The following is a 27,688-nucleotide window of genomic DNA, read 5'->3' on the forward strand; positions in this document are numbered from 1 at the left end:
TATATTTAGCTGTCCGGCAGGAGGACAGCTCACCCGGTATGCGAGGATGCCGCTCCTCACAGTGACCTGTGAATAAAAGAAAGACAGAGTAAACTTACTCATGCTTTCTATACCAGAGCAGCAACCTGTTAGGAAAACACAGCAAGGCCCACTTCACAAGTTCCTAACTGCGTTAAAGCCACCACTGCCCTACTGAAGAGACTAACGTGGAGTACGGCTATGCCCAGCCTTGTAAGGAATATCAGAGTAAACCTACTCTGGTATTCAAAATAAAAAAATCTTGATTGAAGTTTAATTTTCTACAGACACCAAACATTTCACTTCCTCCTTGCATGAGAGGCAAAGAGAATGACTTGGGGATTGTGGGTAGGAAGTGATATTTATCAGCTTTGCTGTGGCGCTCTTTGCCTCCTCCTGCTGGCCAGGAGTTATATTCCCACCAGTAATTGATGATGATCCGTGGACTCACCGTGTCATTAGAAAGAAAATGTATTTATAACTACATTTTCTTTATGAATATTTATAGGTAAAGATATACAGTATATACAGATACAGGCCTGCCCTTTGGGCAGGGCAAGCAGAGCACCAGCCCAGGGATTGGCACTTTGTGGCACCCCAAACTGTCCTGCTGGTTATGTGAAAGGCAGAGAGTGCAGGGCAGACAGCACAGCAGGGAGCTGTGAGATGGAGGATCATACATGTTGGCTGCTTCCTGCACATGTATTTAGCTATAGCATAGCTGTAGGGGTGTGAGCATTATTTGCATATATACATGTGTCACTCACCGGATCAGTCGGTCAAAGTGCCTTAGACAAAGTCTCACTTCTCCATAGTACCATCAACGAACATATTCATGTCCCACAGTCATCCCAGAGCACATACACACACTAGACATAAGTAGATTCCCACATCAGGGTACCATCTCATCTGCCGGGACTCAACCTGGATACAAACAAACACCACGCTCACTGAGCTCTCGTGGGATTATCGTGCCCTGGGTTAACTATAGCATGCCACTTGTAAGCTAGCCCACTGTATTTTAGGTAAGTTTGCTATATAAATAAATGTGTTTTTAAAGGAACATGAAACATCCCTTTAACTTTGTTGTGCTCTTTTCTTTTTAGGAACAAGATTTTGTGTATGGGACATTAGTATTCCATAGAAGACAGTAGCTGCCGATTTTGTTTTTTTACGTTAGTGCCCTATTTAAACTCTGTGCTATGTAAAACGTGTTTTTAAAACAAGACTGCTTTTAAACGTTTTTGTATAGCCACTACAATTTTACACTGTACTGTACTTGTTTAGTCTAATATCACAATCAGACTGTATGTAACGGGATCTATATTAATATAACATGTTTGTTACAGAGTGCCCCAATATTAGAAGTAAACCCATTCAGTAGTAACCTTACTTTGATATATTTATTATTATTATTATTATTATTCTTTATTTATAAAGCGCCAACAGATTCCGCAGCGCTGTTCATAGGTAACAAAGATAAAAGGATAGTACAATATGAGACACCAGACAAAATTTAACAAACAAATAGAGGAGGAATTGTGAGCCCTGTTCCCGTGGGAACTTACAATCTAAATGGGTAGGAGGGTGAGAAACAGGAGGTGGGGACTGCAAAGGTGGGAGTGATGTTAGTGTGAAGTTAGATGAGGGCAACTAGATGAGGGCAAATATTAGGCAAGTGGAATTCATTAGTTACTGATTTGGTTATAGGCTTCCCTGAACAAGAAGGTCTTTAGGGAGCGTTTAAAGGAGGAGAGGTTGGGGGAAAGTCTGACAGCACGAGGAAGTGCGTTCCAGAGGGTTGGTGCCGCACGAGAGAAGTCCTGTAGTCTAGCATGAGAGGAGGTGATGGTAGAAGAGGCAAGGAGTAGATCGTTGTTGGATCTTAGGGGACGGGCTGGAGTATATTTGTTGATGAGTGAGGACAGGTATGGGGGGGCTGCATTGGTAAGGGCTTTGTAGGTCAAAGTGAGAATTTTGAATTTAATTCTGCTGTGAATGGGGAGCCAGTGAAGGGACTTACAGTGGGGTGCGGCAGATACAGAGTGTCGGGAGAGGTGGATTAGCCTAGCAGAGGCATTTAGGATGGATTGAAGGGGGGAGAGGCGGGAGAGAGGAAGGCCAGTTAGTAGGTTGTTACAGTAGTCAAGCCGGGAAATTACTAGGGAATGGATTAGCTGTTTAGAAGTTTCAGCGCTCAGAAAAGGACGGATTTTGGAGATATTGCGTAGGTGGTTGCGACAGGATGAAGAGAGCGACTGGATGTGGGGTATGAAGGACAGATTGGAGTCGAGTGTAACTCCAAGGCAGCGGACTTGGGGTGATGGGGAGATAGTGGTGTCACCGACAGTGATAGTAAAGTTAGAAACTGGAGTAGAATTAGTTGGGGGGGATTAGCAGAAGCTCAGTCTTGGACATGTTGATTTTTAGGTGGTGAGAGGCCATCCAGGAAGAAATGCCAGATATATTTCTAATATTTCAACAATCTCACTATATCAAACATGTTCTATTTGAATAATAGCAGCATAAGAACAACATAAGAATTATATTTTGCATAATATTATAATCAACATTTTCTAAACCTCCAAGCCCCTAATTGCTATAATGATCTAACATTTAATGATCATATTATATTAGCGTTCAAGTTTTACAGTATTACTTTATTGTTTATGCTATATTAATTTGTATTAGACTAAAAGATCATTGTACTTTAAGTGCACAAAGTATACATGAAAACTTCTATAAAAAAACTGCTTTACAAATCTGGCAAAAACACTGTTTCAAGAGTAGAAGGCTGTTAAATTAGATAAATCTAAAAATCATGTGAAAACATTCAAAATGTTTTCTGATACCATTGGTGTTTTCTATTGATGCATATGTGTTCCACATCATACCCATCAGCTGAACGATTCCCTCCTCTAGTTACCTCTATGATCCAGAAAAAAACGTAACATTTTAACCTTAATTAGCAAATGCCAAATTGCACCTCTTATAGCTTTAATCTAGTCTATGAAACATATTTTCTTAGTACATTACCATTTGCCAGTCAGGTTTAGATGCTAAATTCATAGTTCTATCAGACCTTTAATTGATCCATAAAGGTTACATTCCAAAGCATATTAATTTGTAAACAAGAACATTATAAAGCAGGTTGGGTCTATTATTTTACCTATGTCAGTGGTATTCCAATTAGTAAGTGAAGCAACAATATCAAGTTAAAAAAGCACCTGAGTTATGTATACAGTATTTATGGCTTTGCAAAGGATTTTCGCTTAAAGGGACATTAAACTGCTGAATACAAATACAGTATCATGGCTACTACTGAACATGCCATTGTTTTTTACCCTGTACCTAAAGCTCTATTTAAAGACATTGGGGCCGATTTATCAAGGCGTCAATCTCAACACATTCGCTCGCCATACATCGCTGGAGCGAATCTACATTCGACGGCCTTATTTATCAATAAGTCTGTCAAACAACACGCACGTCAAGTCCGATGCGAATGGCATCTGACCGTTGATAAATCTGAACCATCGATGTCGCAGAGATGTTTTTGAAATAGCTCTATTTATACCTGAACAACAATACATTTTATAGAAAACATAATTTATGTAAGAACTTACCTGATAAATTCATTTCTTTCATATTGGCAAGAGTCCATGAGCTAGTGACGTATGGGATATATATTCCTACCAGGAGGGGCAAAGTATCCCAAACCTCAAAATGCCTATAAATACACCCCTCACCACACCCACAATTCAGTTTAACGAATAGCCAAGAAGTGGGGTGATAAAGGAGCGAAAGCATCAATAAGGAATTGGAATAATTGTGCTTTATACAAAAAAAATCATAACCACCACAAAAAAGGGTGGGTCTCATGGACTCTTGCCAATATGAAATAAATGAATTTATCAGGTAAGTTCTTACATAAATTATGTTTTCTTTCATGTAATTGGCAAGAGTCCATGAGCTAGTGACGTATGGGATAGCAAATACCCAAGATGTGGAACTCCACGCAAGAGTCACTAGAGAGGGAGGGATAAAATAAAGACAGCCAATTCCGCTGAAAAAACAATCCACAACCCAAATCAAAAGTTTTAATCTTTATAATGAAAAAAAATGAAATTATAAACAGAAGAATCAGACTGAAACAGCTGCCTGAAGTACTTTTCTACCAAAAACTGCTTCTGAAAAAGAAAAAACATCAAAATGGTAGAATTTAGTAAAAGTATGCAAAGAAGACCAAGTTGCTGCTTTGCAAATCTGATCAACAGAAGCTTCATTCTTAAAAGCCCAGGAAGTAGAAACTGACCTAGTAGAATGAGCCGTAATCCTTTGAGGCGGGGATTTACCCGACTCCACATAAGCATGATGAATCAAAAGCTTAACCAAGACGCCAAATAAATGGCAGAAGCCTTCTGACCTTTCCTAAAACCAGAAAAGATAACAAATAGACTAGAAGTCTTACTGAAATCTTAGTAGCTTCAAAATAATATTTCAAAACTCTGACCACATCCAAAGAATGTAAGGATATTTCCAAAGAATTCTTAGGATTTAGGACACAAGGAAGGAACAATAATTCCTCTATTAATGTTGTTAGAATTCACAACTTGAGGTAAAAATTTAAATAAAGACAGCATAAACCGCCTTATCCTGATGAAAAATCAGAAAAGGAGACTCACAAGAAAGAGCAAATAATTCAAAAACTCTTCTAGCAGAAGAGATGGCCAAAAGGAACAATACTTTCCATGAAAGTAATTTAATGTCCAAAGAATGCATATGCTCAAACGGAAGAGCCTGTTAAGCTCTCAGAACCAAATTAAGACTCCATGGAGGGGAAATTGGCTTAATGAAAGGCTTGATATGAACCAAAGCCTGAACAAAACAACGGATATCAGAAAGATTAGCAATTTTTTCTGTGAAACAGCACAGAAAGAGCAGAGATTTGTCCTTTCAAGGAACTTGCAGACAAAACCTTATGAAGAAACTATAAAATCCTAGGAATTCTAAAAGAATGCCAAGAGAAATTATGAGAAGAGCATCATAAGATGTAAGTCTTCCAAACTCGATAATAAATCTTTCTAGACACAGATTTACGAACCTGCAACATAGTATTAATCACTGAGTCAGAGAAACCTCTATGACTAAGCGTTTTAATTTCCATACCATCAAATTTAATAATTTGATTTCCTGATGGAAAAAAACGAATCTTAAGGTCTGGCCTAAATGGAAGTGACAAAGGTTGGCAACTGGACATCCGAACAAGAACCAAATACCAAAACCTGAGCGGCCATGCTGGAGCCACCAGCAGCACAAACGATTGCTCCATGATGATTTTGAAAAATCACTCTTAAAAAGAAGAACCAGAAGGAGCAAAAGTATAGGCAGATTGATAACTCCAAGGAAGTGTCAATGCATACACTGCTTCCGCCTGAGGATCCCCGGACCTGAATAGGTACCTGGGAAGTTTTCTTGTTTAGATGAGATGCCATCAGAACTATTACTGGAAACCCTCACATCTGAACAATTTGAAAAAACACATCTGGGTAAAGAGACCATTCTCCCGGATGTAAAGCTTGATTGACAGAGATAATCCGCTTCCCAATTGTCTAAACCTGGGATATGGACCGCAGAAATTAGACAGGAGCTGGATTTAGCCCAAGCAAGTATCCGAGATACTTCTTTCACAGCCTAAGGACTGAGAGTCCCACCCTGATGATTGACATACGCCACAGTTGTGACATTGTCTGTCTGAAAAACAATAACGTCTCTCTCTTCAAAAAGAAGCGAAAACTGACGAACTCTGAGAATGCATGGAGTTCCAAAATATTGAATGGTAATCTCGCCTCCTGAGATTTCCAAACCCCTTGTGCTGACAGAGATCCCCAGACAGCCTCCCAACCTAAAAGACTCGCATCTGTAGTGATCAAGGTCCAGGTTGGATGAATCAAAGAGACCCGTAGAACTATATGATGGTGATCTAACCACCAAGTCAAAGATAGTTGAACATTGGAATTCAAAGATATTAAAAATGATATCCTAGAATCCCTGCACCATTAATTCAGCATAAAAAACTGGAAAGGTTTCATATGAAAATGAGCAAAGGGAATCGAATCCAATGCTGCAGCCATGAGACCTAAAACTTCCATGCATATAGCTACTGAAGGAAAAAATAGAGACTGAAGGTTCCGACAAACTGAACCCAATATAATTGTCTCCTGTCTGTTAGAGACAAAGACATTGACACAATCTATCTGGAAATCTAAAAAAGGTGACCCTTGTCTGAGCAACCAAGGATCTTTTGATAAAAAGATCCTCCAACCATATCTTAGAAGAAACAACAAAAGTTGAATCGTATGAGATTCTGGAGAACGAAAAGACTGAGCCAGTACCACAAGATCGTCCAAATAAGGAAACACTGAGAACCTTGAAAAGATTCTCAGAGCTGTCGCTAGACCAGAAGGAAAAGCAACACATTGGTAATGCTTGTCAAAAAAAGAGAATCTCAGAAAATGAAAATAATCTGAATGAAAACAGAAGAAGAAGATATGCATCTATTGTATCTATTGTAAACACATAATGCCCTTACTGACCAAAAAGGCAGAATAGACTATATAAACACCATTCTGAAAGAAGGAACTCTTATATGATAAATCAAAAAGATTTTCTATCTTTAGGACAATGAATTGTTTTGAACAAAACCCCAAACCCTGTTCCTGAAATGGAACTGGTATGAATACCCCAGATAACTCCAGGTCTGAGCAACGCCTTGAGACCCCAACGGGTAACCAGCCGCACCTCACAAGTACCCAAAACATACAGGTCTGAAACATACTTCAGAAAAGTGTGAGCTTTTACTGGAATAGCTGGAATATGCTAGAGAGAAAAAAACTTCACAGGCGGTTTTACTCTGAATCCTATTCAGTACCCCAATCTAAGAAGTTTGGACCGAATTGAACCAAACAAATTTAAAAAAGTCTTAACCTGCCCCTTACCAGCTAAGCTGGAATAAAAAACTGCACCTACATGCAAATTTGGGGGGCTGACTTTGATCTTTTAAATAGCTTAAATTCATTCTATGTTGAAGAAAGCTTCCATTTATAAACATGTTACTTGGGGAAGAATTAGGATTGCGTTCCTTATTAAGAACAGACTAATATAAGCTTAAGATTTACTCTTAGAACTCAATCTTGAAGCAACAAAAAACTCCCTTCCCCAGAGTAACAGTTTGAAAAAATTGAATCCAATTGTGAACCAAATAATTGATTACCTTGGAAAAAAAGAAATATGGATTTTAGAAATCAAACTAGCATTCCAAGATTAAGTCACAAAGTTCTTCTAGTTAAAAATAGCTAAAGACATAGATTTAATCTCAATTGTAAAAATATCAAAAAAATGATGACACAGGGGGCGGAGCCAACTGCCAACATGGATGGTCGTTCATATCTGGAGCTCCGATCACTAATGAGCTAAAGAGGCCACCTACTACTTAATACCAGGCTAACAACCACTGTAATAGTCTTCAGACAGTTCCTAAACCGTACTGAAACTAATTTGTTTCATCTCAGAAATGATTATCCCTGCCATAACTAAAAGATTGAGTGCAGAGAGCGCAACGATCTGCGGCCTTCTCTATGTTCTGAGAATGGAGACATCCTATCCCACGCTACAGTCCTTATTGAAACACCTACATGCGAAGCTGGATGAACACTATGTGGATCTAATTGCAGTATGCAGTGGCAATGACAGAGTCTCGCCAGCCTTGCCAAACGGAGATATAGATACTCCCACTGGGAAGGGAGCTCAAAACATGGCGCCTAAAACTGAAACACTGCCAGATCTCTCTGAGGCGTGGGAGATGATTGCGCCGCTATCAGTGGTAGAAGTACTCAGCGAATGCCGGCTAGTGGAGAACACGGTTCATATCTCTGCACTAGTGAGTTGTGAAGAGCCTGGGACTTTGTCCGATAGCTATGTATGCCTGGTTCCCTATGCTACTAACCCAGACCCAGAGCAGCTTACAGTTCCCGCGTACACCGGGAGCCTGAAATCCCATGGCATACTTAACATCACTGGTCATCATGGCGGTTTAACTTCTCACGACTCCCCTGCAAGCACATGTGGCGCGAAGGTGCTTGTTTCAATTCTTGATGGAACGTTGTCAGTGCTGGAAAGGCTGCTGAGCGGTCTAAGTCCCCTGAATATCGTGCAGCACCGGAATTGGATTCACCTGGGTATCGGATAACTTAGAGGTTTTTTTGCAATACTGGGTGTGAGAATAATGTACTGAAGGTCTGATACGCTCTTACCTCTGTCCCTTCACACTAATATCCTCAGAACATACCTGCTACAACTATACGTATTTATTTAATCAGGGAATAGACCACCTACACCACTGAGAGAGACTTTATACAGCCGAGTGACCCCTAGGCCCAAAAGAGAGTGACATCTTTATATTTCCTAATGGAGTTCTTTCAAAAGACATATTTTATAGAGGACTAATCTATGGCTTTCGATCATATGAATAGGCTGCACTCTTTATTTTTATTTTCACTGTAACCAGAAAATACCTACTTTGATGCTGTTAGTGTCATGTGTTATAATATGTTTTAACTAGGTATACTGTATTCAGCAACACGATATATTTATAGTTATTGCTCATAGCCTAGTGATAGTATTAACCAAATAGCTTCTTGTAAGGGGTTAACTAGTTAGGTTGATACAGTGCTAACTGTGAGACATTTAGTTTAACATAAGGGTTACATTTTGCACTGTATATATGAGGCCTGCTGCCTATGGTCATACTATTTTACACTTGGGTATACTTGTAATATGAGTGTTTTCTGCTTGTGACTCCTTGTGTATGTCTGCTAAATGGGGCTCTTCAGAATAAGCTTGGAACGGCATGAAACCTAAAGTAAATGGGAGATATCTAGGCATCTACGCATTCCTTCTCTTCTTGAAGCTCCTAAAGAGCTGTTTACCTGACCATCAGTTATTTTTTTTTTGCAATTCTGGTCCAATGGGCCTAAAACTATGTTCCCAACTGGTCAGTCATGTATGCTACTTTATTGAAAAATTGAGGTTACATTAGCCTACCATTGATGTTTTATATAACTATTGAAATGTTTTGCTCAACTCTGTATCTTTTTCTTTTTTCAAAAAAGGCGTATTATGTTTTATGTTTGATATGTAAAACCTCAATAAAAAATATGTAAAAAAAAATTTGAAAAAATGACGACACAAATGAAATTATTAGCATGTGATCAACTTAACAATGCTAAAACAAATCATAATCCGATACTTGTTGCACTAAAGTATCCAACCAGAAAGTTGAAGCATTTGCAACATCAGCCAAATAAATTGCAGGCCTAAGAAAAGGACCTGAAATAAAATATTTTTCCTTAAATAAGATACAAGTTTCCCATCTGAAGGAAAAAAATAAATACTATTTTCTATAGGAATAGTAGTATGTTTAGCAAGAGTAGAGATAGCCCCATTAACTTTGGGGATCTTTCCTCAAAACTTTTAAACTAACTGCCGGCAAAGGATGCAATTTAAAAACCTTAAAGAAGGAATAAAAGAAGTCTCAGGCCTATTCCATTCCCTAGTATCATGAACTGTGAAAAAAACCTCTGAAGAAACCAAAGGAGGTTAATGAGCAGAATTTAAATGTTAGCTAGTCTTAAATCAAAAGATCTAGACTCCTCAATATCCAATATAAACACCTTTTCAACAATGAATGTACTCAACTTAAAAATAAAAAAGTAGATTTGTTAGTGTCAAATATCTGATGAAGTATATTCTAAATGAGAAAAAACATCACCAGAGAAGGATAATTTAGTATGTTGTCGGTTATTTGAAAATTCATCAACTAAATGAGAAGTTTAAAAAAGACCTATACATTTTATTAGAAGGTGGGATGTCAGACAAAGCCGTTAGGATAGAATCAGAAAAACATTCTCATAGATTCCTAGGTATATCTTGTACATTAGATGTAAAAAGAATAGCAATAGATAATGCATAAATACTAATGGACTCTGCATGTAAAAGTTTATCATGATAACTTATTACAAACCATAGCTAAAGATAAAATTCATAACATTAAAATAAATGAACTTAGCTTTGGTAGGACTGATATCAGTCATCAGGAATCCAACAGTATTTTCTGATACAGGAACAGTTTTTGGAATATCTTGCAATATGTAATAGAAAAACAACATATAAAGCAAAATTATCAAATTCCTTAAATGACAGTTTCAGGAATGGGAAAAAATGCAAACAGAACAAGCCTCTAGAAACCAGAAGCAACTAAAAAGTGAGACTTAAATAATGTAAAAAAACTGGTGCCAAGTATGACGCCCACATATTTTTTGGGGCCAAAAACGTCTGTAACATACACAAGAGTCAAAAATGACGCAACTACGTGAAAACTTCCGGCGTCAACTACGACGCCAGAAATGACGTCATTGACGTCAGTCAAATGTCAATCTTGCGCCAAAAAAGTCTCGCGCCAAAAATGACGCAATAAATTCTAGCATTTTTTGCACCCGCGAGCCTAACAGCCCGCAGTTTAAAGGAAAAAAGTCAATTGAAAATTTTAGGTAAGAAAAATATTTCATTCATATGCATTTTCCCAAAAAATTAAACTGACAGTCTGAAAGAAGGAAAATAAACTGATTGACCTGAATCTTGGCAAATATAAGTATAAAACATATATTTAGAACTTTACATATAAAGTGCCAAACCATAGCTGAGAGTGTCATAAATAAAATAAGACTTACTTACCCAAAGACACTCATCTACATAAAGTAGATAGCCAAACCAGTACTGAAACGAGAATCAGTAGAGGTAATGGTATATAAGAGTATATCGTCGATCTGAAAAGGGAGGTAGGAGAAGAAATCTCTACAACCGATAACAGAGAACCTATGAAATAGATCCCCTAGAGGAAGACCATGGTATTCAAATAGGCAATACTCTCCTCACATCCCTCTGACATTCACTGCACTCTGAGAGGAAAACCGGGCTTCAGCCTGCTGCGGAGCGCATATCAACGAAGAATCTAGCACAAACTTACTTCACCACCTCCATGGGAGGCAAAGTTTGTAAAACTGAATTGTGGGTGTGGTGAGGGGTGTATTTATAGGCATTTTGAGGTTTTGGAAACTTTGCCCCTCCTGGTAGGAATGTATATCTCATACGTCACTAGCTCATGGACTCTTGCCAATTACATGAAAGAAATCTAGAGTCTAGAGTCTCTATTTCAAGACCAATACTACACAGATGTTAAAATCATGGGCTGGCCTTCTATAATAAACTTTTAAATTCTAAAACAGTTCAAGAGATGGAATCAAACAATGATAATAGGAAAACATTATAGAGGTGATTATAATTGCTGCTTTATCTGAATCATGACAATTTAATTTAATGTAGACTATCCCTTTCTGCTTAAGATTATATTGAATCAAACTTCATTTCCAGATTTTATTTGATTATAATACTCTTACAATTGTTGACTAATTATGTATTTTCTGAATATTAAATTGTCTGATTTTTATTGGTTATGTTTATGTGACATCCAATTGTTCATGAAGTGTGACAGCCATTGTATGCCTTAGCAATTATAATACACAATCAAAAAAAATTCACAAATTTTGACAATTTATTTGATATCCTTATAACACTGTTTTTTGTGTCGTTTAAGGTCACTATATCGCCTTATACATATTCCCAGTGTTATATTTATCCCAGATATACAGTACGTGCGTCCCATCATCTCATGAATATATAATCCCTTTTTTGTTGTCTCTAACACTAACTACTACTGCAACACCAATTCCACCAGTATTGACCAATTCGATTCATTATTGAGAGTAGAAAACCTATGTTAACTTTTGATTTGCTTATTTAATTAATCACGTGATTATGCATTTCCCAATAAAACATAGTCGATAATTGACTTATTTGGTGGTTATTAGAGGTTGGAGTATTGCGTGAAAGAAGGAGCAGAAATGTTGTGAGAGTTCTTTTTGTATTTGCTTTTCAACTATGAACATCATTTCCTGGAGTAGTTGTTCCATGCGTTAAACATGACACAAAAAAATGTATTAACAAATAAAGTTATACTCTTTGTTAATCGAAATATATTATGTAATAGCTCTTTTTTTCTCTTTTATCCCTATATGTTTGACAGCATCTACTAGTGAAAGGAGTTCATCCCTTTCACTCAAATGATATAGACCAATTCTTGGGAGAAATACTCTTGACACTCTTATGCGTCTTTGTTGACGCACATCTACTTTTGCAGCCTGTTGCTGGTTTATTAATCTCCTCCTTCCGCGTTGAAAAAGTCAGGGACTGTGTTCCTTTCTTTCGTTCCTGTATAAATAATAACTTGTCCCCTTGCTTTGTAATGAACTTTACTACAGAGAGACAAAGATGAAACATAACCCATAAGTAAAGTAACATCTCCCTACGTGATTTTATTTAGTAATAAGGGCAGATCTTAAAATATTTTATTATCACAAAAGGTTAAAGGGACATGAAACATTTTTACTAGACTTTTTGATTCAGATGGTTCATTAATATCCTCCTTCTGCGTCATTAAAGTATTGCAAATTTAAAAATACTCTGCATGTTCATTGTTAACTGTCTGCAATGACAAACAGCATTTCAGACTCCCATTGATTTCTGTGGCATTCGCGGCCTCAGAGGTGGAAGTTTGAACGATAGGTACGCTGCGTCGGAATAGACAGAAGTGTAACTGTTGAATGTTTGATAAATTGGTAAGAGGGTCAAAAAGAGTCGAATGTGAAGGCGGATCATCAGTATTACGCTCAAATAGAGTCGAATGTGAAGGAGGATGATCAGTATTACGCTCGAATAACGCAAGCATCGATTTGCATCGGATTGATCTCGCGGGTGTGTATATTGTGTCGAATATTTCAACATTGACGCTGTGTTAACTACGGCGGATCAACTTGGCATCTAATTTGACACGGAATTCCAGCGCATTCACAGTTGAAGCTTTGATATATTGGCCCCATTATCTTATTTTAACCCATTACAGAAGCCATCTGGTAAAACGCTGCATGTTTATACTGGGCTGCGCCATCACACAGACTGTAGCCATCTTTGCAGGTTATTTAGATTCTGTTCCTGTGTCTGCTGTTCATGTATGCATTTGGATCCTTGTTGCCAACTACTGCTTTTATTTAACCTCCTTTTTACCTGCTAACTATGCTTGAGTTTGCCCAGTTGTGTCTGACCCTCTGTCTGCCATTTAAATATTATTCGGGATTACTATTGGCTCTGTTGCTGATTCTGCCAGCCTTACCATGGTTTGCTCCTTAACTTGTACCCTCCGTACCACCATTGGGTCACATCCTGGGCCTAAGCCAGCATGCTAGGTTACTGTGATGTTTTTTAAATTACTCAGCTTTAAGGTCCAACCTGGACTAACACTAAGTTACAGCAGGCTTTCACAAACATTTTCAGAAACCTGAGTAGAAGTAAAATCTATATTGCCAAACAAAGTAAAACATGACAGAAAATTCAATAATGACTGGGGTTTTCCACTTAACCAATAATATTCATTCATGGCAAGTGTACAACTAATAATTTTATATAATTCTAAATAACTTTATAATAAGGTTGTATGGCAGTTAAGAACCATGGGCCTATCAAATCTGCCCATATTTTGTATAATGTATAAGCTTAATTATTGTGTGATAGCCTTATACTTATCCCAGGCATTCTTGAAGTTCCTCAGTGTTTGTCCTTACCACCTTTAATGGAAGTTTATTCCATGGGGGTAGATTTATCAAACCCCGGACGAACATGATTCGCTATAGAGAATCATGTCTGCCCTGCATCGCTAAATGAGGACAGCATACATTGTCGGCATTTAAGATTGCACAAGCAGTTCTGGTGTCATGCTTATGCAATGCCTCCCCCTGCACATTCACGGCCAATCGGTTGCTAGCAGGGGGTGTCAATAATCCTGATCGTATATCTGATTGGGATGATTGCAGTCTACTGTCTGCCACCTTACAACTGCTGCTTCTTAACTACAGTTTCCAGCGAGCCGGAAAACTACGCGGGGATATTACAGCATCTGCTGCTTGGTAAATCTCCCCCATAGTCTCTAGCTAACATTTGCTGTGTTTATTGCATTTATTTTGTATAAGTTAATTTTAGGGCTTTAGAGAGATGCAAATTGTACTTCCTAAGTCTACAGAAAAAATAAACTTAGAATGCTATAACAATTGATTACCCAGTAATGATGATGCAAGAGCCCATTTCCTATTACAAGGCTATAACTTTCCTTTGTCTGGATGCTTCAGCTGTGTGTAAGGCACCGCAACACTGAGGATACAGGGGCAGTTCTGCTCTCACAATGACATCTGATGAGTCATTCTCTGTTTGCTTCAGGTCAATAGAACAACATGCAGGGGATTATAATAACACAAGGGATGCCTTTGATAAAGGTTCTTATTTATCTCATGAGAAATATTATACAGCTTCTAGAGTTAATTACATTTGTCCAGTTTTGATGAATAAACAAGACAGGAAATTGTTTCATTTATCTCAGGTGATATATATATATATGTGTGAATATGATCAAAACATTCAATTCTGCTCTGCTTTGTAGAATGTACTATTTTGCACCAGTGTGTGTGTGTGCATGCATTATGGATGTATATGTGTGTATTTGTGTGTATGTTTGCATGTGCTTGTATATGTTTGTGTATGTATGTGTGCATGTGTTTGTATATGTACAGTATGTGTATTTGTGTGTGCTTGTATATGTGTGCATGTATTGGTATATGTATGTCTATTTGTGTGTGCTTGTAAATCTGTGCATGCGTTTGTATATGTATGTGTATTTGTGTGTTCTTGTGTATGTGTGCATGTGTTTGTATATGTATGTGTAGTTGTGTGTTCTTGTGTATGTGTGCATGTGTTTGTATATGTATGTGTATTTGTGTGTGCTTGTATATGTGTGCATGTGTTTGTATATGTATGTCTATTTGTGTGTGCTTGTAAATCTGTGCATGCGTTTGTATATGTATGTGTATTTGTGTGTTCTTGTGTATGTGTGCATGTGTTTGTATATGTATGTGTATTTGTGTGTTCTTGTGTATGTGTGCATGTGTTTGTATATGTATGTGTATTTGTGTGTTCTTGTGTATGTGTGCATGTGTTTGTATATGTATGTGTATTTGTGTGTGCTTGTATATGTGTGCATGTGTTTGTATATGTATGTCTATTTGTGTGTGCTTGTAAATCTGTGCATGTGTTTGTATATGTATGTGTATTTGTGTGTTCTTGTGTATGTGTGCATGTGTTTGTATATGTATGTGTATTTGTGTGTTCTTGTGTATGTGTGCATGTGTTTGTATATGTATTTGTGTGTGCTTGTGTATGTATGCTTGTGTTTTTGTATATGTATGTGTATGTGTGTGTGATTGTGTATGTGTGCATGTGTTTGTATATGTATGTGTGCATGTGTTTGTATATGTATGTGTATGTATGCATGTGTTTGTATATGTATGTGTGTGCTTGTATATGTGTGCATGTGTTTGTATATGTATGTGTATTTGTGTGTGCTTGTATATGTGTGCATGTGTTTGTATATGTATGTCTATTTGTGTGTGCTTGTAAATCTGTGCATACGTTTGTATATGTATGTGTATTTGTGTGTTCTTGTGTATGTGTGCATTTGTTTGTATATGTATGTGTATGTGTGTGTGATTGTGTATGTGTGCATGTGTTTGTATATGTATGTGTGCATGTGTTTGTATATGTATGTGTATGTATGCATGTGTTTGTATATGTATGTGTGTGCTTGTATATGTGTGCATGTGTTTGTATGTGTATTTGTGTGTGCATGTGTTTGTATATAGATTTGTGTGTGCTTGTGTATGTGTGCAGTGTTTGTATTTGTATGTGTATTTGTGTGTGCTTGTGTATGTGTGCATGTGTTTGTATATGTATGTGTATTTGTGTGCGCTTGTGTATGTGTGCATGTGTTTGTATATGTATGTGTATTTGTGTGTGCTTGTTTATGTGTGCATGTGTTTGTATATGTACTGTATGTGTATTTGTGAGTGCTTGTGCGTGTCTGCATGTGTTTGTGTATGTATGTATATTTCTGTGTGTTTTTATATGGGTGTATATTTGTGTGTATGTGCATGTATTTGTGTTTGTATGTGTTAATATATTTGTGTGTGTGTATATGTGTGTGGTACATGTATGTGGTATCTATGATGTGTGTATGCATCTTTTTTTTCTGAATATTTCTCATTGTGAGCATTCAACCTGTCAGATAGACATAACACAATATTTCTGGGTTCTACCACAGTGCTAGTCTAATGACTAATAGGCACACTAGAGTCTCTCACAAATCTAACTAATTATACAACTTATAGTGGTTAGACAAATGTATGTATTTATTTTGTTGAAAGTGTGTTATCTTTCCATTCCTTTTTCATTTGTCATAAAAAAAATAACTTTGACTGGAATAGAATTACTTCTCTAAGGCTTGTGTATGTGTATCTATTAGAAATGCAGCTGTGTAAATTAGTTAAAGTGATGGTAAATTTACCATTGGAACAAATAAAGGGGACTTTCAGTTTGGCCGGATTTCCCAGACGGCTATGTGCTAAGATGTGGAAACGTCACCTCTCACCCAAATAGCTTTCTGCAAACAAATAAAGGAACTTTCAGCATAAAGTATTTTACATTTCATGACTGAAAGCCCCCTTTATTTGATACAATGGTAAATCCTAACATTTCACCAACGATAGGATTTACTATCATTTTAATCCACCCAAATTATAAATCTGGGGGTCGATCCGATAAAAATCGTCGCCCGCAAAAGCTGGCGACGCCAATATTTGCGCAGGTTTGGTATCCTATATACGGCATAACCTAGAAGTTACGCGCGTATATTTCTGCCGTCACCCGTAGTTTTTTGGGCCATAGGCAGGTATACCAAACCCGCGCAGTTTGGTATCCAATATACAGCGTAAGGACTTACGTGGCGAAAATGGAGAAATCTTACTCCATTTTCACCTCGCCACAAAAAGCAGCCGTAAGAAGCCTTACGCTGACTATTGGAGCCCCGTAACTCCCTAAACTGGCTGCTAAAATTAACCTAACACCTAACGCATGCGCAATGTCTATCTCCCTGTCAACCGCGATTTGCTAAAATAAACCTAACACCTAACGCATGCGCAATGTCTATCTCCCTGTCAACCGTGATCCCCCGCCGCAATCCATAATAAAGTATTTAACCCCTTAACCGTCGCCATCTACATAAACTAACCCCCTACTGTGAGACCCTAAAACCGCCACCATCTAACTGATCTATCCCCTAATGTGAACCCCTTACACCGCCGCCATCTATATTAAAATTATTAACCCCTAATTTAATCTACCTACCCCGCCGCCAGCTATATTATCTATATTAACCCTAAGTATATTATAGTTAATATAGTTATTACATTATATATATTAACTATATTAACCCTAATTATATTAGGGTTAATATAGTTAATATAGCTGGCGGCGGTGTAGGGGGATTAGATTAGGGGTTAATCATTTTAAAATAGATAGCGGCGGGGTAGGGGCTCACTTTAGGGGGTAGGTAAGGTAGATGGCGGCGGTGTTAGGGGCTCACTTTAGGGGGTTATAGATTTAATATAGCTGGCGGCGGTTTAGGGGTTAATAACTTTATTAGGTAGCGGCGGTTTAGGGGTTAATACATTGTTATTGTTAGGATAGTGAGGGGGGATAGCGGATAGAGGGTTAGACGTGTCGGGCTATGTTAGGGAGGCGTGTTAGACATGTCGGGCTATGTTAGGGAGGCGTGTTAGACAGTGCGGGTGATTTAGACTTTAGTCAGGTTTTGTAGGCGCCGGCAGTTTCTAACGTGCCGCAAGTCACTGGCGACGCCAGAAATTTGTACTTGCGCAGATTTCTGGACATCACTGGTTTATCTGACTTACGGCACTTTAGCATCTGACGGCGCAGTATATGGGATAGCTCGAGTTGCGAGCTGAAACTGCGGGCGACGCGAGTTCCCTCGCTTGCACCGCAAACTACGATCTATATCGGATCGACCCCCAGATATACCAGAAAGATCTGGTCTTACCATATACTTATATAGAGTAAAACAAGAAAAAGGATATAATGAAATGTTTTTCGGAGAATGCATGCCGGCAGCCTACCACCATTTCAGCAATGGGTTCCATGCATGAGTAAAGTTATCAGAATTGCAGTGAAAACATTTCAATTTTTACACTATGATGCATTTCAGACTCCATCTTTATTTACAAGTTATATGTCACTGTTAACTTTCCTATGGTCATACAGTACCAATTATGCACATCAATTCTGTTTTTGAAGTTCTAGTATAGGTCAGTGGGTGCATTTATGTCATCACCAACTAGGCCTGGGCCTAGGGCAGTAGGAATTAAGGGTAAATTACATTGAAAGGGCATGTTGCTTTTCCATGTCTATGCTCTACAAATGTTTTTATTAATTAATGTTATTCCAAATCAAAGATCCTTGGTTGTCTAGCGAGGACTCATGACCCTTCCATGTGACCCTCTCCTATGGTTTTGGGAAATATAAGACAAATATTATTGAAGATTGTTGGAGGTGTAGGGTTGGGGGCAACATTTTACTGTGCCTATGGCAGCACACAAAAAATCACCACTTATTTTGCATTTTTTCTTTGTATCAGCTCTTGGCTGTAAGACTAGGGTGGCTATGGCATAAATGAACAAAATGACACTCCTGACACTTTTGCTGGAATTCCACCTCTGGGTTACCATATTGTTTGATTTAATTTACTTCAATTGTTGTGCATATTTTTCTCATAAATCTATTCTGTATATTAGTAAGTAAGTTTTAATCATTTATATAAAATATGGATCTAAAAGATAAATTAATTTTTAAATATTTTTTTTTTAATATCCCTTTAAATTTAAAAAAATAGAGGGTTTATTTTAGAACATTTTCTTTTGTTTGGAAACATACATTCAACAAGGTTAACCACCCCTGCCTTCAACTCTTAGACATGAAGGGAAAAAACGTTAAAGGGACACTGAACCCAAATGTTTTCTTTTGTGATTCAGATAGAGCATAACATTTTAAGCAATTTTCTATTTTACTCCTATTATCAATTTTTCTTCATTCTTTTGGTATCTTTATTTGAAATGCAAGAATATAAGTTTAGATGCCGGCCCATTTTTGGTGAACAACCTGGGTTGTTCTTGCTGATTGGTGGATAAATTCATCCACCAATAAAAAAGTGCTGTCCAGTTACTACACCAAAAAAAGCTTATATGCTTTTTCAAATAAAGATAGAATGAGAACAAAGAAAATTTGATAATAGGAGTAAATTAGGAAGTTGCTTAAAATTACATGCTCTATCTGAATCATGAAAGAAAAATTTTGGGTTCAGTGTCCCTTTAATTTAATAATCTGTTTGATTCAAATTGAAGACTTCTTAAAGAGAAATATAATATTTTAATATGAACAAATCAATGTATTTAATTAAATAGACACAGGATCTGAAGCATACCCTAAAGACAGCCATTTAACGATTAATGAAAAAAGTCAGCGGTCAAAGCAGACACATTAGAAAATACACTAGCCTTAAAATGCCAGCTAGCAAAAAGTAATGACAGAAAAATGTATATTTTAAGTACAGTCTGACAGCCTGTTGTGGCTGGTATGGAGAGTTGTAAGGCATGTGGCTGGTATAGAGAGTTGTAAGGCATTTGGCTGGTATAGAGAGTTGTAAGGCATGTGGCAAGTATAGAGAGTTGTAAGGCATGTGGCTGGTATAGAAAGTTGTAAGGCATTTGGCTGGTATAGAGAGTTGTAAGGCATGTGGCTGATATAGAGAGTTGTAAGGCATTTGGCTGATATAGAGAGTTGTAAGGCATGTGGCTGGTATAGAGAGTTGCAAGGCATGTGGCTGGTATAGAGAGTTGTAAGGCATTTGGCTGGTATTGAGAGTTGTAAGGCATGTGGCTGGTATAGTGAGCTGTAAGGCATGTGGCTGGTATAGAGAGTTGTAAGGCATGTGGCTGGTATAGAGAGTTGTAAGGCATGTGGCTGGTATAGAGAGTTATAAGGCATTTGGCTGGTATAGAGAGTTGTAAGGCATGTGGCTGGTATAGAGAGGTGTAAGGCATTCGGCTGGCATAGAGAGTTGTAAGGCATGTGGCTGGTATAGAGAGTTGTAACGCATGTGACTGGTATAGAGAGGTGTAAGGCATGTGGCTGGTTTAGAGAGTTGTAAGGCATGTGGCTGGTATAGAGAGTTGTAAGGCATTTGGCTGGTATAGAGAGTTGTAAGGCATTTGGCTGGTATGGAGAGTTGTAAGGCATTTGGCTGGCATAGAGAGTTGTAAGGCATTTGGCTAGTATAGAGAGTTGTAAGGCATTTGGCTAGTACAGGGAGTTGTAAGGCATGAGGCTGGTATAGAGAGTTGTAAGGCATTCGACTGGCATAGAGAGTTGTAAGGCATTTGGCTGGTATAGAGATTTGTAAGGCATGTGGCTGGTATAGAGAGTATTAAGGCAGGTGGCTGGTATAGAGAGTTGTAAGGCATTTGGCTGGCATAGAGAGTTGTAAGGAATGTGGCTGGTATAGAGAGTTGTAAGGCATGTGGCTGGTATAGAGAATTGTAAGGCATTTGGCTGGTATAGAGAGTTGCAAGGCATGTGGCTGGTATAGAGAGTTGTAAGCCATGTGGCTGGTATAGAGAGTTGTAAGGCATGTGGCTGGTATAGACAGTTGTAAGGCATTGGCAGGTATAGAGAGTTGTAAGACATGTGGCTAGTATAGAGAGTTGTAAGGCATTTGGCTGGTATAGAGAATTGTAAGGCATTTGGCTGGTATAGAGAGTTGTAAGGCATTTGGCTGGTATAGAGAGTTGTAAGGCATTTGGCTGGTATAGAGAGTTGTAAGGAATGTGGATGGTATAGAGAGTTGTAAGGAATTTGGCTGGCATAGAGAGGTGTAAGGCATTTGGCTGGTATACAGAGTTGTAAGGCATTTGGCTGGTATAGAGAGTTGTAAGGCATGTGGCTGGTATAGAGAGTTGTAAGGCATGTGGCTGTTATAGAGAGCTGTAAGGCATTTGGCTGGTATACAGAGTTGTAAGGCATGTGGCTGGTATAGAGAGTTGCAAGGCATGTGGCTGGTATAGAGAGTTGTAAGGCATTTTGCTGGTACAGAGAGTTGTAAGTCATTTGGCAGTTTTAGAGAGTTGTAAGGCATTTGGCTGGTATAGAGAGTTGTAAGGCATGTGGCTGGTATAGAGAGTTGTAAGGCATGTGGCTGGTATAGACAGTTGTAAGGCATGTGGCTGGTATAGATAGGTGTAAGGCATTTGGCTGGTATAGAGACTTGTAAGGCATGTGGCTGGTATAGAGAGTTGTAAGGCATTTGGCTGGTATAGAGAGTTGTAAGGCATGTGGCTGGTATAGAGAGTTGTAAGGCATTTTGCTGGTATAGAGAGTTGTAAGACATGTGGCTGTTATAGAGAGTTGTAAGGCATGTGGCTGGTATAGAGAGTTGTAAGGCATTTGGCTGGTACAGAGAGTTGTAAGGCATGTGGCTGGTATAGAGAGTTGTAAGGCATTTGGCTGGTATAGAGAGTTGTAAGGCATTTGGCTGGCATAGAGAGGTGTAAGGCATGTGGCTGGTATAGAGAGTTGTAAGGCATGTGACTGGTATAGAGAGGTGTAAGGCATATGGCTGGTATAGAGAGTTGTAAGGCATGTGGCTGGTATAGAGAGTTGTAAGGCATTCGACTGGCATAGAGAGTTGTAAGGCATTTGGCTGGTATAGATATTTGTAAGGCATGTGGCTGGTATAGAGAGTATTAAGGCAGGTGGCTGGTATAGAGAGTTGTAAGACATTTGGCTGGCATAGAGAGTTGTAAGGAATGTGGCTGGTATAGAGAGTTGTAAGGCATGTGGCTGGTACAGAGAGTTGTAAGCCATGTGGCTGGTATAGAGAGTTGTAAGGCATGTGGCTGGTATAGACAGTTGTAAGGCATTGGCAGGTATAGAGAGTTGTAAGGCATGTAGCTAGTATAGAGAGTTGTAAGGCATGTGGCTGGTATAGAGAGTTGTAAGGCATTTGGCTGGTATAGAGAATTGTAAGGCATTTTGCTGGTATAGAGAGTTGTAAGGCATTTGGCTGGTATAGAGAGTTGTAAGGCATTTGGCTGGTATAGAGAGTTGTAAGGAATGTGGATGGTATAGAGAGTTGTAAGGAATTTGGCTGGCATAGAGAGGTGTAAGGCATTTGGCTGGTATACAGAGTTGTAAGGCATTTGGCTGGTATAGAGAGTTGTAAGGCATGTGGCTGGTATAGAGAGTTGTAAGGCATGTGGCTGTTATAGAGAGTTGTAAGGCATTTGGCTGGTATACAGAGTTGTAAGGCATGTGGCTGGTATAGAGAGTTGCAAGGCATGTGGCTGGTATAGAGAGTTGTAAGGCATTTTGCTGGTATAGAGAGTTGTAAGTCATTTGGCAGTTTTAGAGAGTTGTAAGGCATTTGGCTGGTATAGAGAGTTGTAAGGCATTTGGCTGGTATAGAGAGTTGTAAGGCATGTGGCTGGTATAGAGAGTTGTAAGGCATGTGGCTGGTATAGACAGTTGTAAGGCATGTGGCTGGTATAGATAGGTGTAAGGCATTTGGCTGGTATAGAGACTTGTAAGGCATGTGGCTGGTATAGAGAGTTGTAAGGCATTTGGCTGGTATAGAGAGTTGTAAGGCATGTGGCTGGTATAGAGAGTTGTAAGGCATTTTGCTGGTATAGAGAGTTGTAAGACATGTGGCTGTTATAGAGAGTTGTAAGGCATGTGGCTGGTATAGAGAGTTGTAAGGCATTTGGCTGGTACAGAGAGTTGTAAGGCATGTGGCTGGTATAGAGAGTTGTAAGGCATTTGGCTGGTATAGAGAGTTGTAAGGCATTTGGCTGGCATAGAGAGGTGTAAGGCGTGTGGCTGGTATAGAGAGTTGTAAGGCATGTGACTGGTATAGAGAGGTGTAAGGCATATGGCTGGTATAGAGAGTTGTAAGGCATGTGGCTGGTATAGAGAGTTGTAAGGCATTCGACTGGCATAGAGAGTTGTAAGGCATTTGGCTGGTATAGAGATTTGTAAGGCATGTGGCTGGTATAGAGAGTATTAAGGCAGGTGGCTGGTATAGAGAGTTGTAAGACATTTGGCTGGCATAGAGAGTTGTAAGGAATGTGGCTGGTATAGAGAGTTGTAAGGCATGTGGCTGGTATAGAGAGTTGTAAGCCATGTGGCTGGTATAGAGAGTTGTAAGGCATGTGGCTGGTATAGACAGTTGTAAGGCATTGGCAGGTATAGAGAGTTGTAAGGCATGTAGCTAGTATAGAGAGTTGTAAGGCATGTGGCTGGTATAGAGAATTGTAAGGCATTTGGCTGGTATAGACAGTTGTAAGGCATTTGGCTGGTATAGAGAGGTGTAAGGCATTTGGCTGGTATAGAGAGTTGTAAGGAATGTGGATGGTATAGAGAGTTGTAAGGAATTTGGCTGGCATAGAGAGGTGTAAGGCATTTTGCTGGTATACAGAGTTGTAAGGCATTTGGCTGCTATAGAGAGTTGTAAGGCATGTGGCTGGTATAGAGAGTTGTAAGGCATGTGGCTGGTATAGAGAGTTGTAAGGCATTTGGCTGGTATACAGAGTTGTAAGGCATGTGGCTGGTATAGAGAGTTGCAAGGCATGTAACTGGTATAGAGAGTTGTAAGGCATTTTGCTGGTATAGAGAGTTGTAAGTCATTTGGCAGTTTTAGAGAGTTGTAAGACATTTGGCTGGTATAGAGAGTTGTAAGGCATTTGGCTGTTTTAGAGAGTTTAAGGCATTTGGCTGGTATAGAGAGTTGTAAGGCATGTGGCTGGTATAGAGAGTTGTAAGGCATGTGGCTGGTATAGACAGTTGTAAGGCATGTGGCTGGTATAGATAGGTGTAAGGCATTTGGCTGGTATAGAGACTTGTAAGGCATGTGGCTGGTATAGAGAGTTGTAAGGCATTTGGCTGGTATAGAGAGTTGTAAGGCATGTGGCTGGTATAGAGAGTTGTAAGGCATTTTGCTGGTATAGAGAGTTGTAAGGCATGTGGCTGTTATAGAGAGTTGTAAGGCATGTGGCTGGTATAGAGAGTTGTAAGGCATTTGGCTGGTACAGACAGTTGTAAGGCATGTGGCTGGTATAGGGAGTTGCAAGGCATGTAGCTGGTATAGAGAGTTGTAAGGCATTTTGCTGGTATAGAGAGTTGTAAGTCATTTGGCAGTTTTAGAGAGTTGTAAGGCATTTGGCTGGTATAGAGAGTTGTAAGGCATGTGGCTGTTATAGAGAGTTGTAAGGCATGTGGCTGGTATAGAGAGTTGTAAGGCATTTGGCTGGTACAGAGAGTTGTAAGGCATGTGGCTGGTATAGAGAGTTGCAAGGCATGTAGCTGGTATAGAGAGTTGTAAGGCATTTTGCTGGTATAGAGAGTTGTAAGTCATTTGGCAGTTTTAGAGAGTTGTAAGGCATTTGGCTGGTATAGAGAGTTGTAAGGCATTTGGCTGTTTTAGAGAGTTTAAGGCATGTGGCTGGTATAGAGAGTTGTAAGGCATGTGGCTGGTATAGACAGTTGTAAGGCACGTGGCTGGTATAGATAGGTGTAAGGCATTTGGCTGGTATAGAGACTTGTAAGGCATGTGGCTGGTATAGAGAGTTGTAAGGCATTTGGCTGGTATAGAGAGTTGTAAGGCATGTGGCTGGTATAGAGAGTTGTAAGGCATTTTGCTGGTATAGAGAGTTGTAAGGCATGTGGCTGTTATAGAGAGTTGTAAGGCATGTGGCTGGTATAGAGAGTTGTAAGGCATTTGGCTGGTACAGAGAGTTGTAAGGCATGTGGCTGGTATAGAGAGTTGTAAGGCATTTGTCTGGTATAGAGAGTTGTAAGGCATTTGGCTGGCATAGAGAGGTGTAAGGCATGTGGCTGGTATAGAGAGTTGTAAGGCATGTGACTGGTATAGAGAGGTGTAAGGCATATGGCTGGTAGAGAGTTGTAAGGCATGTGGCTGGTATAGAGAGTTGTAAGGCATTTGGCTGTTTTTGAGAGTTTAAGGCATTTGGCTGGTATAGAGAGTTGTAAGGCATGTGGCTGGTATAGAGAGTTGTAAGGCATTTGGCTGGTATAGAGAGTTGTAAGGCATGTGGCTGGTATAGATAGGTGTAAGGCATTTGGCTGGTATAGAGATGTGTAAGGCATGTGGCTGGTATAGAGAGTTGCAAGGCATTTGACTGGTATAGAGAGTTGTAAGACATGTGACTGGTATAGAGAGTTGTAAGGCATGTGGCTGGTATAGTGAGCTGTAAGGCATGTGGCTGGTATAGAGAGTTGTAAGGCATGTGGCTGGTATAGAGAATTGTAAGGCATTTGGCTGGTATAGAGAGTTGTAAGGCATGTGGCTGGTATAGAAAGGTGTAAGGCATATGGCTGGCATAGAGAGTTGTAAGGCATATGGCTGGTATAGAGAGTTGTAAGGCATGTGACTGGTATAGAGAGGTGTAAGGCATGTGGCTGGTATAGAGAGGTATAAGGCATGTGGCTGGTATAGAGAGTTGTAAGGCATGTGACTGGTATAGAGAGGTGTAAGGCATGTGGCTGGTATAGAGAGGTATAAGGCATGTGGCTGGTATAGAGAGTTGTAAGGCATTTGGCTGGTATAGAGAGTTGTAAGGCATGTGGCTAGTATAGAGAGATGTAAGGCATATGGCTGGCATAGAGAGTTGTAAGGCATGTGGCTGGTATAGAGAGTTGTAAGGCATGTGACTGGTATAGAGAGGTGTAAGGCATGTGGCTGGTATAGAGAGTTGTAAGGCATGTGGCTGGTATAGAGAGTTGTAAGGCATTTGGCTGGTATAGAGAGTTGTAAGGCATTTGGCTTGCATAGAGAGTTGTAAGGTATTAGGCTGGTATAGAGAGTTGTAAGAAATGTGGCTGGTATAGAGAGTTGTATGGCATGTGGCTGGTATAGAGAGTTGTAAGGCATTTGGCTGGTATAGAGAGGTGTAAGGCATTTGGCTGGTATAGAGAGTTGTACGGCATTTGGCTGGCATATAGAGTTGAAAGGCATTTGGCTGGTATAGAGAGTTGTAAGGCATTTGGCTGGTATAGGGAGTTGTAGGCATGAGTCTGGTATAGAGAGTTGTAAGGCATTTGTCTGGCATAGAGAGTTGTAAGGCATTTGGCTGGTATAGAGATTTGTAAGGCATGTGGCTGGTATAGAGAGTATTAAGGCATATGGCTGGTATAGAGATTTGTAAGGCATTTGACTGGCATAGAGAGTTGTAAGGAATGTGGCTGGTATAGAGAGTTGTAAGGCATGTGGCTGGTTTAGAGAATTGTAAGGCGTTTGGCTGGTATAGAGAGTTGTAAGGAATGTGGCTGGTATAGAGAGTTGTAAGCCATGTGGCTGGTATAGAGAGTTGTAAGGCATGTGGCTGGTATAGAGAGTTGTAAGGCAATTGGCTGGTATAGAGAGTTGTAAGGCATGTGGCTAGTATAGAGAGTTGTAAGGCATTTGGCTGGTATAGAGAGTTGTAAGGCATTTGGCTGGTATAGAGAGGTGTAAGGCATTTGGCTGGTATAGAGAGTTGTAAGGAATGTGGATGGTATAGAGAGTTGTAAGGAATTTGGCTGGCATAGAGCGGTGTAAGGCATTTGGCTGGTATAGAGAGTTGTAAGGCTTTTGGCTGGTATAGAGAGTTGTAAGGCATGTGGCTGGTATAGAGAGTTGTAAGGCATATGGCTGGTATACAGAGTTGTAAGGCATGTGGCTGGCATAGAGAGTTGCAAGGCATGTGGCTGGTATACAGAGTTGTAAGGCATTTTGCTGGTATAGAGAGTTGTAAGGCATTTGGCAGTTTTAGAGAGTTGTAAGGCATTTGGCTGGTATAGAGAGTTGTAAGGCATTTGGTTGTTTTAGAGAGTTTAAGGCATTTGGCTGGTATAGAGAGTTGTAAGGCATGTGGCTGGTATAGAGAGTTGTAAGGCATGTGGCTGGTATAGACAGTTGTAAGGCATGTGGCTGGTATAGATAGGTGTAAGGCATTTGGCTGGTATAGAGAGTTGTAAGGCATTTGGCTGGTATAGAGAGTTGTAAGGCATGTGGCTGGTAGAGAGAGTTGTAAGGCATTTTGCTGGTATAGAGAGTTGTAAGGCATGTGGCTGTTATAGAGAGTTGTAAGGCATGTGGCTGGTATAGAGCGTTGTAAGGCATTTGGCTGGTATAGAGAGTTGTAAGGCATGTGGCTGTTATAGAGAGTTGTAAGGCATGTGTCTGGTATAGAGAGTTGTAAGGCATTTGGCTGGTATAGAGAGTTGTAAGGCATATGGCTGGCATAGAGAGTTGTAAGGCATGTGGCTGGTAGAGAGAGTTGTAAGGCATGTGACTGGTATAGAGAGTTGTAAGGCATGTGGCTGGTATAGAGAGTTGTAAGGCATTTGGCTGGTATAGAGAGTTGTAAGGCATGCGGCTGGTATAGAGAGTTGTAAGGCATTTGGCTGACATAGAGAGGTGTAAGGCATGTGGTTGGTATAG

The sequence above is a fragment of the Bombina bombina genome, chromosome 6 (assembly GCF_027579735.1).
Source record: "Bombina bombina isolate aBomBom1 chromosome 6, aBomBom1.pri, whole genome shotgun sequence".
Classification (NCBI taxonomy): Eukaryota; Metazoa; Chordata; class Amphibia; order Anura; family Bombinatoridae; genus Bombina; species Bombina bombina.